General features: G+C 51.1%; 1 protein-coding gene and 1 non-coding gene across 33 annotated transcripts in view; one reads left to right on the top strand and one right to left on the bottom strand.

Annotated features, from left to right (window-relative positions):
* ANKRD11 (ankyrin repeat domain containing 11) overlaps positions 1–16,020 on the top strand; it is a 235,407-nt gene that overhangs the window by 50,844 nt on the left and 168,543 nt on the right. The window contains exons 2-3 of one of the 32 annotated variants that reach the window (XM_077986782.1): positions 15,326–15,394; positions 15,578–15,579. The exons of the other annotated variants lie outside the window; for them this stretch is intronic. The gene's annotated coding sequence lies outside the window, so the exon portion shown is untranslated. The remainder of the gene's footprint in view (positions 1–15,325; positions 15,395–15,577; positions 15,580–16,020) is intronic. 32 annotated transcript variants of the gene reach the window in all.
* Positions 1,860–1,966, bottom strand: LOC114674563 (U6 spliceosomal RNA). Its single transcript, XR_003725708.1, has one exon. It is a non-coding gene; the product is annotated as a U6 spliceosomal RNA (small nuclear RNA).

The following is a 16,020-nucleotide window of genomic DNA, read 5'->3' as shown; positions in this document are numbered from 1 at the left end:
GTGTGCCACTGTCCGGGTGGGAGCGTGCCTGCTGCTGTGGTGATGTCCTCTGAGGTCTCTGCTTCTTTCTTTAGGTGGTGGTTCCCTGAGCTTCAGCCCCTCATGCATTTCTCACACTGCAGGGTTACTTGGTTGTGGCATCATAGTTGATCTTTATTTGGTAGAATTCCTCTGTGTTTTACATTTTATTTATTTATAACAGAGACGGGATCTGGCTATGTTACCCAGCCTGGCCTTGAACTCATGGGCCCAAGCCATCCTCCTTCCTGTTTCCCAAAGTGCTGGGATTACAGGCATCGGCCACCACGCCTGGAGTAGGATTTCTAAAAATTGTCTTGCATGCTGATAGACCCTGAAGGCGCTCATGATAGCTTTTCTTTTCTTGCTTTTGGAGAAGAAACAGTGGGGAAAGTTTGATGATTAGATTTCAGGTGAAATCAAAGTCCAGGGCTGGACTAGCTCCAGGGTAACGCCGATGGTGAACCCTACCCCGCACAACCGCCCCTCCCCAATACCCCCCGTCCCCCGCAAAAGTAGACCATTGGCACTTTCTGGAGCCCAGAGAAAATGTTTAGCACTCACTTGCTCTTCCCAGCAAGTCTGTCATGCGCAAGGAGTTGCAGTGAGTGGCAGCCTGTTCAGAGCTATAGTTCAGGGAGGACGCGCTGCTACCGCGGGCTTTGGGCAGGAGCTTTGATCTCGCGGAGACAGTCTTCTGCTCGCTGCATTTCCAGCTGGAAGGGCATACAGAGTGTTGTTTCTTCTGCTTGTAATTTTAAAACTTGCATATCATTATCTACCTGTTTTGAGTCTTACTAGTATTTTATGCAGGAACAGACAAATTTTAACTACCTTTTTTGTAAAATACCGAAGTGAGTTGTTACTTATTTCAGATTTGAACTTTTCATTAACTTTGTCCCAGCCTTGGTGAGTTTCAACATACTACGGAAACTGTGTTCTTGGTCTGCAGAGTCTTTGCCTCCCTGTCCAGCCTGACAGGCCGCTTTGTCTCCGCACACCTCCCCTTCGGTGTTGACGCCGGCCCAGCCCGGCAGCTGTGGTTGGCACAGGCTTTGTTGGCACTGTCCTCCAAGACAAGCCTCTGCCCTCCCAGCAGGCCTGCTCTGCACTCGCGGGCCGTGCTCCACCTTCCTGTGCAGATCTGTTTCTTTTTTTTTCTTTCTTTCTTTTTTTTCTGAGATGGAGTCTCGCTCTGTCGCCCAGACTGGAGTGCAGTAGCGTGACCTCGGCTCACTACAAACTCCACTTCCCAGGTTCACGCCATTCTCCTGCCTCAGCCTCCCGAGTAGCTGGGACTACAGGCGCCCACCACCACGCCCGACTAATTTTTTGTATTTTTAGTAGAGACGGGGTTTCACCGTGTTAGCCAGGATGGTCTCGATCTCCTGACCTCATGATCCGCCCGCCTCGGCCTCCCAAAGTGCTGGGATTACAGGCGTGAGCACCCGGCCACAGATCTGTTTCTTAATGCGTCTTGGTCATAGGTCATCACTTTTCACCCCTATTCGATTCATCCAGCTTGTGTATCTTTACATGTGAAAAAGGGGTGTTCTTGCTCCTAAGAATTGCGTTTGTCTTGCTTGCCAAAACTGGTCGAAAAGGCTTAACAGGTCTGGTGGCCTTCTGGGTGCGGAGGGTATTGTCTAAAGAATTTTCCATGTGTGGCAGGCAGCTGGTGGGTGTGTGTCTGGCATCCTTCCCCATGGGTGGTGCTGACACTTGGGGTGCAGGGTGGTGCTTGCTGTGGGAATGGGAGCACCCTTTGTATCTCTTGTCTCTTACTGACTGGAAGGCGTCTGATGCCTTGCAGTGCAGGTCCCAATTTGTGTGTGTGTTTTTAAAGTACGGAATGCTTCACAGATTTGCATGTCATCATTGCACAGGGGCTATGCTAATCTTCTCTGTGTTGTTGGAATGTTTAGTACGTGTGCTGGCCAAAGCGAGCATGCTGTGCTTGCCTTGACTGTGAACAAGTTCGATTTGAAATGCTTCACGTTCGAGGCCGGGTGCGGTGGCTTGCACCTGTAATCCCAGCACTTTGGAGGCTAAGGCGTGCAGATCACTTGAGGTAAGGGTGAAACCCTGTCTCTACTGAAAATATAAAAATCAGCTGGGCGTGGTGACACATGCCTGTAATCCAAGCTACTCGGGGGGCTGAGGCAGGAGAATTGCTTGGGCTTGGGAGGCAGAGGTCGCACTGAGCCAGGATTGCACCACTGCAGCCCAGTCTGGATGACAGAGCGAGATTCTATCTCAAAAAAATAAGAAGAAAAAAAATGAAATACTTCATTTGGAAAATTTCCTGGCTAGAGGAAAAATCCTTGCTTATGTCTGTAATGAAAGAGGCAGAGCCTGGGTGCTGTGGTGAGTTGTTCAGTGATAGTGTCAGGGCCTGTGGGAAGTGGTGGCTGGCTTGTGCTGTAAGGGGCAGGAGCACTGGAAGCTCGCCAGGCCATGATGGGGTTGGAGTGAGAATGGGGCACACACCTTCCTGCCACTGGGGAGCAGGAGAAACAGCAGAACCTTGCTGTGAGTGTCTGGGGTCCAGCAACATTCCTGGTGGGTGATGGGGAGGAAAGGACTAACCGCGTCAGCACCTGGCCTTTGTGGGATGCAGGCCTCCTCCCTGGAGTTTCAGCTTCATCTGAAAATGAGTCTTCGATGCATAAAACCATTCCTGAATGATACCTTCCAGCTGGTGGAAACATAGATTTGTTTTGACCTAAAATCTAGAGGTATTGAGAGAGAAACAGAGGCAAACAGCGTGTGGGGGAAGCTGTGCATAAAGGAGTGTTTGTGGGATTGCCTTTACTCAGGGTCCAGTTCAAGCCGAAATGGAGGAAGAGTCTTGATCTCTACAAACAGGTAATTTCTGAGACAGATTCCAAAGCATTTTCTAGGGAAGCTCTACTGCGTCCCTCCATCATATTCAAAACATTATTTCCGATTATGTTTTGAGAGTGTAGAGTTAGAGTGTAGAATATGGAAATGAAATCCTTGGTGAGGAAAGCGTTGACATGACCCGGCATGTTCGCCAAAGCACTGGCACCGGTGCACGCTGCATCGGCAGCCGGGGTGTCCTCCCTCTGCTGAGCCTCCTTCTGAGCCCTGCGGCCTTTGCCTTGGCCCTCAGTGCACTGCATCTGTGTGCCATATGCTCACTGTGCACAGACCTTCTTTGTGCTGATGAATTCATGTGCATTACTTTTTAAAAAGTTTATTTCTTGGATCTTAGTCACAGCTAACCTTGATTTTGCTTTTTAGTGCAAGGAGTTTTAATTTCTAGATCAGATTTGAGTTTGAACTGAGGTCTGGTGACTTTGGGAAAGGTCTTTGCATGGATGATGGGGGAAGTCGCCTTTTTGGTGAGTGCCGTAGTTGACTGTCACCTTGTCATCACAGAGAGATACCTGCTTGTGGCCATGGTTCAGTTATGCAGGGTATGTTTAATTTTTTAAGAATCAGGTTTGCGGATTTTTTTTTTTTTTTAGGCAGAGTCTCGCTCTGTTGCCCAGACTGGAGTGCAATGGTGCGATCTCGGCTCACTGCAAACTCCGCCTTCCAGGTTCACGCCATTCTCCTGCCTTAGCTTCCCGAGTAGCTGGGACTACAGGCGCCGCCACCATGACCGGGTAATTTTTTGTATTTTTAGTAGAGGCAGGATTTCACCATCTTAGTCAGGATGGTCTCGATCTCCTAACCTCATGATCCGCCTGCCTCGACCTCCCAAAGTGCTGGGATTACAGGCGTGAGCCACTGCGCCTGGCCAGGTTTGCATATTTTTTAATAATTCTTTTTCTGAAGGTTTTTTCCTGACTGCATTTGTTGCTGGGTGATGGAATATATTCTGACACTGGATGTGCAAAATCTTAAAAACATCTATGTAATAGAGTCTGTGTAAGAGAGCCTGTGTTGAGAAGTTCTGTAGCCTCTTCAGAATGAAAATTCATGTAAATATTTTAGAACTTTACTCCAGAGGCTTTTAGCACATGCATAGCAAGGAAACTTTTTTTTTTTTTTTTTTTTTTTTTGAGACGGAGTCTCACTCTGTTCCCTGGGCTGGAGTGCAGTGGCACGATCTCGGCTCACTGCAAGCTCCGCCTCCCGGGTTCATGCCATTCTCCTGCCTCAGCCTCCCGAGTAGCCGGGACAACAGGCACCCGCCACCATGCCTGGCTAATTTTTGTATTTTTAGTAGAGACAGGGTTTCACTGTATTAGCCAGGATGGTCTTGATTCCTGACCTCGTGATCCACCCACGTCGGCCTCCCAAAGTGCTGGGATTATAGGTGTGAGCCACTGTGCCTGGCCGCAAGGAAGCTTATTTTTTGTAAACCACAATGCCCACTCTCTTTCTGTTTTGACTGTGACACACACAGCCACACCAGGATTCGTGCACACTCAAGCATTGCCACGGAGCCACAGATGTGCCTGTTGATGCCACATGGATTTATTTTGTGTCCTGGCAGGCTTGGAGGCAGGTGGCCCCCTTTCTGTAGCCCCTTGCTGGGTGGTGCCTGGGTGTCCTCTGGCTTCTCCAGGGCTCTGCCCACGTTGCTGTGAGCTGGATTTTTTGGGGCCCTTAGTTTGTGCTTGATGTTTTCTTTTGCTTTCTTCCTTTCCCTCTTCCCTTCTCCTCCCCCTGCTTTTGAGACAGGGTTTTGCCATGTCATCCAGGCTGGAGTGCAGTGGTACTCACAGCCTGGTGCTCACAGCTCACTGCAGTGTTGACCTCCTGGTCTCAAGCAGTTCTCCCACCTCAGCCTCCTGAGTAGCTGGGACTATAAGTGCATACCACCATGCGCAGCTATATTTTTATTCTGTTTTTATTGTTACAAAGATGAGGTTTCACTATGTTGCTCAGGCTGGTCTGGAACTTCTGGCCTCAAGTGATCCTCCCACCTCAGCCTTCCAGAGTTCTGGGATTACAGGGATTACAGGTGTGAGCCACCACACTGGCCCTAGACATTTTCTGCTGGTCTGCTTTTCCTAGTTCCACTGTTATTTATCCCTCCTCCCCAGGGATTATGTACATTTTACATGAATATATTGATAAAATGTTCATTTTTAATCACAGCACACTGAATTCTTTAAGAGGAAGCCTCCTGATGTGAACTGCCATTGTCCCCTTGAAGACTAGAGAAGTAGGAGGAGGCAGGGAGATGGTTGCGTGAGATGGTGAGCACTGGGTTGGAGGTTCTGTGTTTTAGACCTCAGTCCTGAAAGGCTGTGATTTCCTCTGAGTCTCTGATTCTTTGTCAGATTCCTCATGAGAGCCAGGTCACAGTTCAGGGAGTTAAGGTAGTGGGCTGTGGCTCGGCCCCCACACCTGTGAGAGACACAGGCCTCCTGCTGTGGGTGTGTGCAATAGAGCTGGAGTCCTTTACTTCTCTGGAGGCTGCCTGTCAGTCTAGGTCAGCTGCACTGTGGGTAGTGTTAGAGTTGAGCTTACAACTGGCTCTGTTGGTGATCATTGGGAATGAAAACATTCTACAGAGTTCTGAGGTGTGCAGAGCTGTGTTGAGAACCCCTTTGGCGTTGTGTGTGAGTGGTGTAGATGAAGAATAGAACAAGCTTTTCTTTGCTGATTGTGTGGTTGTGTTCGCAACATCGATTGCTGAGGCGCTGTGGTGTTTCAGCTTCATCCTAAACATCACATTGCATTTTAGGTGGATTTCTCACCGTTGTCCCTGGATCACTGTTTGACATGGAGAACTTTGACTAAATGTGTATACAGATAGTCCCTGATGTAACGATGGTTCGACTTAGGATTTTTCACTTTACCCTGGGTTTATTGGGAGGTAACCCCATGGCAAGTCAAGGAACATTTGATTTTATCTCCATAGAAGTAAAATCATTAATTTAGTGTTGTCTGCTTTTAAATTTTTATATATTCAGAGGTCCTATATATTTGTGCTTAGGATTTAGTTGTCTATACTGGAAAACAGCATTTTCCAAAAAAGTTTACTGAAAACAGTGGGACTTACTTGAACCTGTGCTGCAGGTAGGAAAGAAGACGCTCACTGGGACTGTGCATGCACGTGTGTTTGAACAGTGTGCTGCATGGAGTGTTTCCCGTTGTGATCTCTACCTTCAGTATAAATGGAAGAATACAGTTCTTTTTTGTTTGGTTTGGTTTTTTTTTTTTTTTTTTGAGATGGAGTCTTGCTCTGCCGCCCAGGCTGGAGTGCAGTGGCCGGATCTCAGCTCACTGCAAGCCCCGCCTCCCGGGTTTACGCCGTTCTCCTGCCTCAGCCTCCCCAGTAGCTGGGACTACAGGCGCCCGCCACCTCGCCCGGCTAGTTTTTTGTATTTTTTAGTAGAGACGGGGTTTCACCATGTTAGCCAGGATGGTCTCGATCTCCCGACCTCGTGATCCGCCCGTCTCGGCCTCCCAAAGTGCTGGGATTACAGGCTTGAGCCACCGCGCCCAGCCTGGTTTTGTTTTTCTTAAGAGAAAGGTTAAATTTGTTTGTTTGTTTGATTCAGGGTCTTGCTCTGTCGTTCAGGCTGGAATGCAGTGGTGTGATCATGAACTCCTTGACTCAAGCCGTCTCCCATCTCAGCCTCTCTAGTAGCTGGGATCACAGGGATGCACCCCCGCACCTGGCTGGTTTATTTTAAAATTTTTTATAGAGATGAGGTCTCACTATGTTGCCCAGATTGGCCTTGAACTCCTGGGATCAAGCAATCTTCCCACCTCGGCCTCCTACATGCAGTAACATTTGATGACTTGAGATTTGAATACTTTAGCTTCGAAGGGACTGTGCTTGGTTCTTGGGGACAATGCCTTCCAAACTGTGGATCATGACTCATTATGTCTTATTTTAGAAAATTTTCTTGGATGGACATGGTGGCTCATGCCAGTAATCCCAGCACTTTGGGAGGCCCAGGTGGGTGGATCACCTGAAGTCAGGGGTTCAAGACCAGCCTGGCCAACATAGTGAAATGCTGTATCTACTAAAAATACACACACACACACACACACACACACACACACACACACACACACAAATTAGCTGGACATGGTAGCACATGCCAGTAGTCCCAGCTACTCGGGAGGGTGAGACAGGAGAACTGCTTGAACCCAGGAGGCGGAGGCTACAGTGAGCTGAGATCACACCACTGCACTCCAGCTGGGTGACAGAGTGAGACTCTGTCTCCAAAAAAAAAAAAGAAAAAGAAAAAAATATTTCCTATCCCAAGGCCATAAAGATAGCTTCCTATGCCTTCTGCACATTTTGTACTTTTGCCCTTTGCATTTACACCTTTAATATATCCTAAATTGATTTTTGTGTATGGTGTGAGATAAGAAGCCGGCTGTTCCTAGTCTTCATGTAGACACCAGTTGTCCCAGCCTCCTGGGCTGTGCACGCGGTTCGTGGACCCATCTCCAGTGCCCATGCTGTGTCCGAGCTTGTGTTGCCTTGCTGGCCAGTGGGCTTTCCTTGGGACACTGCCACCTGCCTTCATGGTGGACTCTGCCTGGTGTTGGTTTCTAGAAATATAATGGATTTGTGTATATTCATCTCGTATTTTGTATCCCGGAATTTTTCTACAGATGAGGAAACTAGGAATGATTTTAACCATGGCTGCCTGACTCCACAGCCCCTGGGCCTAGTTTGCATCATGCACTCCCCTGCACTGACCCATAGGAGACTGAACTGGGCACGGCGTCGAGGCGCACTGGAGGGTGGGTTGCTGGAGCTGGGAGTGGCATTAGGAGCAGTGGAGAGGCACGGTGGAGTGGATGCATGGGAGGTGCAGAGGCCAGAGAGAAATGAGAGTGGCCAGGGCAGCACAGCCTCCCTACCGTACAGGAAGAGCCAGAGAGAGCTGGTCTGAGGGACAGCGTCTCTAGTCTTGAGTCCACAGCTTTCATAAACCCCCTGGACATCTGGGGAGTGGGCTCTTGGGAGAGGTGTCAGGTTGGAGAGAGCTCTGGAGGACTGTCTCTGGAGGACTGTTTGCTCAGGGGAGATGGTGGCGTGCTGGGGAGGGAGGGGTTGCTCGGTGAGAGAGTGGGAGGCACCGAAGAGCAGACAGGAGAAGAGGTGAATGAGGAGAGAGGAGAGGAAACAGGGGAGTGGAGGAGTCAGTGGGAGGCGGGAGGAACCAGCCTGTTTGCCGCACTGGTTTGGGAACATGAGAGTGAAGAAAATCGATGTTGAGGCAAACAATACAGTCTTTCACTTCTTGGTATTTTTTGGTGGCTTTAAAAAAAATTCTCGGCCGGGCGCGGTGGCTCAAGCCTGTAATCCCAGCACTTTGGGAGGCCGAGACGGGCGGATCACGAGGTCAGGAGATCGAGACCATCCTGGCTAACACGGTGAAACCCCGTCTCTACTAAAAAATACAAAAAACTAGCCGGGCGAGTTGGCGGGCGCCTGGAGTCCCAGCTACTCGGGAGGCTGAGGCAGGAGAATGGCGGGAACCCGGGAGGCGGAGCTTGCAGTGAGCTGAGATCCGGCCACAGCACTCCAGCCTGGGCGACAGAGAGAGACTCCGTCTCAAAAAAAAATTCTCTGTCACGGGCTACATAGCATTGTGCTTGGTTCCTGGATTGAGAGTCCACTGTTGCCCCTCTTCGTAAGTGGACATTCCTTTCTTCTCTGTTTTAGGTTAGAAGGTGTGTGCTGCATTTTCAGCGATGGGTCTGTTCTCGAGGAGTCTGGCTCCACTCCTCTCCCTGGTGTGAAAATGGTCGCACACAGGCTGAGGCCGTTCGGGTGTGTGTCGTCGTTCTCTTCTGTGACAACTCCTTCCTCGTATGTCGCTTTTTAGGAGATTGGGGACAAGTGCTCTAAATTCATCAACTGTGACCATCTTTTGTTTAAAGGAAACTGCTTCGAGTTTCCTAGTGTTCTCTGTTTTTAAAAGATATGGTTGATAAATGTATATTAAATTTTATTCAATTAGCTTAAGAAAGTAGGTAAGTTTATTTAAGAGCAAAACACAAAACATTTAACCTTAAATGACCTCTGACAATTGTCTAGTTATTAATTCCCTCACATTTACCTCAGGTGATTATAATAATTTTATTAGAACGGAAATATAGTAAAACTTTTTTGGTTTTTGCAAGTATCATCCTCCATTGACTTGTCAGTGTTAAGAGTTACTTTTTATTTTGTATCTGAAGGAGCAGCTCAGAGGAATAGTTATTCTGGGAAGAAGAGCTCTGACGGCCGATGCCCCTGCATCTTCCCTTTCTGCCTGCTTCAGTCCTGCTCCTGCGAACAGCCGTCCTGTTTGCTCTGTCCCGACACCCAAGGCAGACGTCGCTTGAGGCGCTTGTATAATTCTTGCTGTTAGAGACAGTGGTCTTTTCTGCTTGAATTTCTTGTTGATGAGTGTCATCTGTCAGGAGAAACTTGGATTATCTTTTTTTTTTTTTTGAGACTGAGTCTCACTCTGTTGCTCAGGCTGGAGTGCAGTGACACGATCTCGGCTCACTGTAACCTCCACCTTCTGGGTTCAAGCAATTCTCGTGCCTCAGCCTCCCGAGTAGCTGGGACTACAGGAGTGAACCATCATCCCCAGCTCATGTTTGTATTGTTAGTACAGAGAGGTTTCACCGAGTTGGCCAGGCCAGTCTCAAACTCCTGACCTCAGGTGATCCACCTGCCTTGGCCCCCTAAAGTGCTGGGATTACAGGCATGAGCCACTGTGCCCGGCTGAATTATCATGTTTTAATAGAAGAAAATTTTAGTCCACTTTCCCAAATGGGGAATCTTTCCTTTTGCTGGGGGGCCTGCAGTCAGATTGTTGGAAGAATGTGTGACCCTGCAGAACCCTCTGCTCTCAGCGGCACCACGCGTGTCCCGCACAGCTCAGAACCCTCTGCCCTCAGCGGCACCACGCGTGTCCCGCACAGCTCAGAACCCTCTGCCCTCAGCGGCACCACGCGTGTCCCGCGCAGCTCAGAACCCTCTGCCCTCAGCGGCACCACGCGTGTCCCGCGCAGCTCAGAACCCTCTGCCCTCAGCGGCACCACGCGTGTCCCGCGCAGCTCAGAACCCTCTGCCCTCAGCGGCACCACGCGTGTCCCGCGCAGCTCAGAACCCTCTGCCCTCAGCGGCACCACGCGTGTCCCGCGCAGCTCAGAACCCTCTGCCCTCAGCGGCACCACGCGTGTCCCGCGCAGCTCAGAACCCTCTGCCCTCAGCGGCACCACGCGTGTCCCGCGCAGCTCAGAACCCTCTGCCCTCAGCGGCACCACGCGTGTCCCGCGCAGCTCAGAACCCTCTGCCCTCAGCGGCACCACGCGTGTCCCGCGCAGCTCAGAACCCTCTGCCCTCAGCGGCACCACGCGTGTCCCGCGCAGCTCAGAACCCGCTGCCCTCAGCGGCACCACGCGTGTCCCGCGCAGCTCAGAACCCGCTGCCCTCAGCGGCACCACGCGTGTCCCGCGCAGCTCAGAACCCTCTGCCCTCAGCGGCACCACGCGTGTCCCGCGCAGCTCAGAACCCTCTGCCCTCAGCGGCACCACGCGTGTCCCGCGCAGCTCAGAACCCTCTGCCCTCAGCGGCACCACGCGTGTCCCGCGCAGCTCAGAACCCTCTGCCCTCAGCGGCACCACGCGTGTCCCGCGCAGCTCAGAACCCTCTGCCCTCAGCGGCACCACGCGTGTCCCGCGCAGCTCAGAACCCTCTGCCCTCAGCGGCACCACGCGTGTCCCGCACAGCTCAGAACCCTCTGCCCTCAGCGGCACCACGCGTGTCCCGCACAGCTCAGAACCCTCTGCCCTCAGCGGCACCACGCGTGTCCCGCACAGCTCAGAACCCTCTGCCCTCAGCGGCACCACGCGTGTCCCGCACAGCTCAGAACCCTCTGCTCTCAGCGGCACCTGCCGGGCTGGTGGGCGCGCTCAGCACAGCTCTGGGACACAACTGGCTGTCCTGGAAACGTGCAGTGATTCAGAGGTGATGGGCGGCACCAGCACGTTGAACTGAATGCGGAAGTTGAAGTGAAAAAGGCTTCCTATTCCTTGAGTGGACAGACCGAAAGCACATGTGTGTGAAGAGCTGGTGACTGTGGGTGTGTCAGTTGGTCTGTTCCTTGAGTGGACAGTCAGTTGGTCTTGGGCTCCCGGCAGGACAGAATGAAAGCACATCTGTGTGTGAATGTGTCCGGAATTGGTTCCTTCCGCTGGGTTCTTGGTCTCGTTGACTTCAAGAATGAAGCCGCGGACCCTCGCAGTGAGTGTTAAAGTTCTTAAAGATGGTGTGTCTGGAGTTTGTTCCTTCAGATGTTCAGATGTGTCTGGAGTTTCTTCCTTCTCGTGGGTTCGTGGTCTCGCTAACTTCAGGAGTGAAGCCGCAGACCTTCACAGTGAGTGTTACAGCTCATAAAGGTAGTGTGGACCCGAAGAGTGAGCAGCAGCAAGATTTATTGTGAAGAGCGAAGGAACAAAGCTTCCACAGCGTGGAAGGGGACCCGAGCTGGTTGCCACCGATGGCTCAAGTGGCCAGCTTTTATTCCCTTATTTGGCCCCGCCCACGTCCTGCTGATTGGTCCGTTTTACAGAGCGCTGATTGGTATGTTTATAAACTTTTAGCTAGATAGAGAGTGCTGGTTGGTGTGTTTACAAACCTTTAGCTAGACAGAAAAGTTCTCCAAGTCCCCCCCGACCCAGAAGCCCAGCTGCCTTCACCTCATGAAGAGCTGGTGGCTGTGGGGGTGTCAGTTGGTCTTGGGCTCCCGGGAGGACAGACCAAAAGCACATGTGTGTGTGAAGAGCTGGTGGCTGTGGGTATATTGGTTGGTCTTGGGTTTCTGGCAGGTGAGTGTTTGCACATGGGCCTGCACCCTGCTTCTCCCAGCCGTCCGCATGGGCACTTTAGGTTGTCGCAGGTATTCTTGTGCCTTGGTGCAGTCTCACCAGTTAGAGCATAACTTCCTCAGGGCAAGGCTGCCCCAGACGCCCAGGGTGCTCCCTGCGTCTCCATCCAGTGCTTTCCTGTCTTAGTTATTAGATGCTCATCAAACATGAGGCCACTAGAATCTAGAAGACCTTGGCTAGAGTCCTGAGACCTCCTGTGTGTGGTGTGCCTGTGTGAGTCTGTGCCCACCCCACATGCCACTGTTTAATAAGAGCAGATTTTGGATCCCAGAAGACATCTGTTGTGGAATTTATAGGCACGGACTGTCAGGCCCGCTTTCCTTCTGCTGATGAGAAGCCAGTCGTGTGCTTCTGCAGCCTCACCGGGACTGGTGGGGCTCAGGTGGCCTGGGCAGCGGTGAGACACAGGACTGCGTGGTGTTGCTCCTCCTGGCTGCAGCAGCTTTTCTGGACTATTTTTATGGCTTTCTTTATCAGACTGGGTCTTTCCGACTTAGGTGGAGAAGAAGGGTATAAGAATTCTCAAGTTAGAGAAGAATTGCTTTATGGTCATTATTTCTACAACTGTATGATTGGGAGTTTGGGTGAGGAAGGGCTAGATCAGTGATTTTTAAAATTAGATTTACTTGGAAAACATTTAAAAAATTGCAGCCTTCACCCCCAGACACATAGAATCCATAGTGTCTTGAGGTGAGTATGTGTAGGGCACACCGTGGGTGAGTGGCGTCTTGGAGGCACTGGGGTGCAGCTGCCATGTGGCCCTTCTCTTGGTCCTGTTTGCATTTGGGGCCTGTTGTTTATTTCTAGTGGGTGGTGCGGGCCAGGCAGGGTAGTTGGGCATCCCCGCTTCTCCGTAGTGACACACTGGGCGCATCTTCTCAGAGTAACCAGCTGGGAGCTGGAAACTTCTGTATTTAGAGGCCAGTGTCCTGTCCGTGTGCCCCTCCCCTTCATACTGTGGTCAAACCATCAAATGTTACTAATATCAGATGTTGACGTAGCTGTTTTCTCAGGAGTTCTTGGATTCTGAAGCAGAGAGCAGCCCTCTTCTCTCCACACTGGAACTCTGGGGCTGGAGAAGGTGGCGTGCCCAGCCCTGGCATCCAAGCCCGTTCCTTCTCTCTCACTCTCGTGAAGGTGGCGTGCCCAGCCCTCGCGTCCAAGCCCGTTCCTTCTTTCTTGCACTCATGCGGCTCCTTTCAGGAGAGGCCTTTTAGTGTTGCTGGAGCTGGGACTGGTGGCCAACGCCGTGTTTCTGTTCTGAATGGTATGTTTGAAAACCTGTCGGTGGCAGCGAAGTGGAAAGAAAAAGGAGTCTGAACTGGGCGTACTGTTGGGTTCCTGTGCTGTCAGGAAGTAGAAAGTCTGCAGAGGAGAAAATGGACACTTTCTTCTAGAAATGGACTAATTGACTTGTAGGTTAGCAGACTGAAAGAGCCTGGAGCATTCCATATGTTAGGGCCGAAGGATCCAGCCAGTCATGGCCGCTCAGCTGGGCCTTGTCATGAAACTCTCTTGAAGGGGAGGTCTCCTTGCCGTCTTCCTTTTTCATTTCTAAATTACTCTTGTCCATAAGCTCGATCTTATGGTGAACGTCCATCTGTTCCAAAGAATTAAGCTGAATGGATCAAAAGGGTAGAATGCTCAGAGGCCAAGGACAGCTGTTTTCTTATGGCAGTGCTTCTACATAATGAATTGTGTGTGTCATGTTTTGTGTCACATTATAATGTGTGTCCATATATTTTGTGTGTGTGTGACATAGGGTCTCACTCCATCACCCACGGCTGGAGTGTGGGGCCGTGATCAAGCTCCTTGCCTGGACCCCACAGGCTCAAGTGACCCTCCTGAGTAGCTGAACACATGGCCATGTACCACCATGCCTGATTTTTTTGTTTTTTGTAGGGATGGGTCCCATCGTGTTGCCCAGGCTGGTCTTGAACTCCTGGGCTCAGACCATACTGTGATAGAGTGTGAATGGGGGTGAGTGTGTGATTGGTGAGGTTTCGGGTATGGTGGTGACATAGTATAAAAATATAGAAACCATACGTGTCACTCTAGAGAATTTGAAGAATATTGAGAAGTATCAGGAAGAAAGTCAAGACCTGAGCTTGGCTTTGAAGAATGAATAGGCGTTTGCCAGGTGGACACAGTGGAAAAGGGCTTTCTAGGAAGACGGAGAGGGACCCTCCTAAACTGGAAGGCGTTTGCTGTTGCTCAGAGGCTGGGGAGGCAGCCAGATGGTGGCACTCAACACAGTTCATGCCACGGACTCTGGGAGGCGGCTGCCACGGCGATGGGTCCTGAGGTTGCAAATAGCGGCTGCCAGCCTGGAGAAACACTGGAGTGTGTCCCATGTAGGGCTGGGAGCTTTTGTCCTGTGAAGCTTTTATTTTCCAGGGGTGTGTGTGTGTGTGTGTGCACGCGTGTGTGTGTGTGTCTCTGTGTGTGTGTGTGTGTGCGCGCGTGTGCGTGATGCGTGTTCGTGTGTGTGTCTGTGCGTGTGTGTGTGTGCGTGTGCGTGCGTGTGTGTGTGCGCGTGTGTGTGTGTACTGCATCACGATGTACAACATGAATATATTGCCTGTTAGCCCAGTGACTTGTGCACACCAGCCTGAGGTGTCAGTAAGAAGTGAATCAGATGTGGCAGATTCTCGCCTTAGCACTGTGGGGAATAAGTTGATGGTGTGTGTGGCTGGAGGTGGAGATAAGTGAGTTGTTATGATGATGTAGGTAAAGAAATACTGAGACACTCTTGAACTAGAAATCAGGGCGGTGGCCGTAGGGAGGGGTGACAGTGATGGGCAGGAGCTGGAATGGACAGGATTTGTAAGTGGGCTTTTCATGGGGAGGAGGCGGCAGCTGGTTTCTGGCTTGGAGGCTAGTTAGAGAGCGGTGCCCGGCAGCAGGGCGGGGGATACAGGAAGGAGTGGGGTGAGGGCTCTGTATGTGCACAGCCTGTGTGAGGAGAGCTGAGCTCTGTGGGAACATTGTCTCTGATTGACAGCGTCTCTGGTTGGACATTGGTGCAGTGGATTCAGTGGGTTCAGCTCTCATTGGCAGAGCTGGGATTCAGCAGCAGGTTGTTAAAGCCAGAGGCAGGTGAGAGTGCCCAGGCAGTGGCTGAAGACATTGAGGGAGGAGGTGGAGGAAGGAGATCTAGCAAGTGAAACAAAATGGAAACAAAGTTTACAAGAGAAACTGGGAATGGTGGAGCGGAAGCCTGGGAAGAGAGAGTGATTTGTAGGTTCAGCGCCACTGCCAGACCATGTTAGATGAGTGCCAGTTATGTTCTGTGTTTCTCGCAAGAAACATGGAGGTGGCATCTCTCCAGGGCTGTCGTGGGGGTTGAATGAGGCGATGTGTGGAGAGCACAGAGTGGGCGTGCGTGGGTGTGTGATCACCGTGGTGTGGCCAGCGGTGGTGATGGTAGGGGCAGCCCCTCAGCAGCTGGCTCTCTCTTCAGCCCGTGCGGCCTGCCAGGACTCTTCCAGACACGGGCCGTGTCGCCGAACAGCGCGGAGCTGGTGCAGACGTGGGTAAAGATGTTCGTCCAGTCGCACGCACCGGCCAGCTGGCTCGTATTTATCTTCTGTACTTTGCCTTTGCTGCTTGAGAGTTCTGTAAACAATTCTTAATAAACAAAGAGGCAGGTTTTGTGTGGAAACTTCTGGGAGAGGAGAGGATTTCACTGAATGCAAACAGGAGGAAGGAGCAGATGTAAACCCTGGCGTCCGGAAGCAGGGTTGAGTCAGCGGCGCCTTGGTCTTAGGAGGAGGCTGGGATGGATAGGTTGAGCCCGGAGTGGCCATTTCTGTTTCTCCACCTGCACACCCACTTCCAAGGCTTACAGGGGCTTCCTTTGTGACATAGGAGGAAGCACAGTGGCAAGAGGAGAGCACAGGCAGGGCTGATGAACATGATGACTCTCAGAAAGAAACTGTGTAAGGTCATATGTAAGGAGCAGACTCCGTTCTGTCTTAAGGAAGAAATAGAATCATTTTGGTGATGTTTCTTTTGTTACAGTGGCCGGCCATCAGGTTGCGTTAATAAAATGGAAAAGTAGTGTTTCAAGATGGTGGACAAGTCTAGCTGGGCGGGGACAGAGCCTGCAGTGTGGAATGCGTGCCAGTCCGCCATTCATCCAAGGGGCATTTGTTG

The sequence above is a fragment of the Macaca mulatta genome, chromosome 20, assembly GCF_049350105.2.
Source record: "Macaca mulatta isolate MMU2019108-1 chromosome 20, T2T-MMU8v2.0, whole genome shotgun sequence".
Lineage (NCBI taxonomy): Eukaryota > Metazoa > Chordata > Mammalia > Primates > Cercopithecidae > Macaca > Macaca mulatta.
This window is presented reverse-complemented; position numbering and strand designations above follow the sequence as displayed.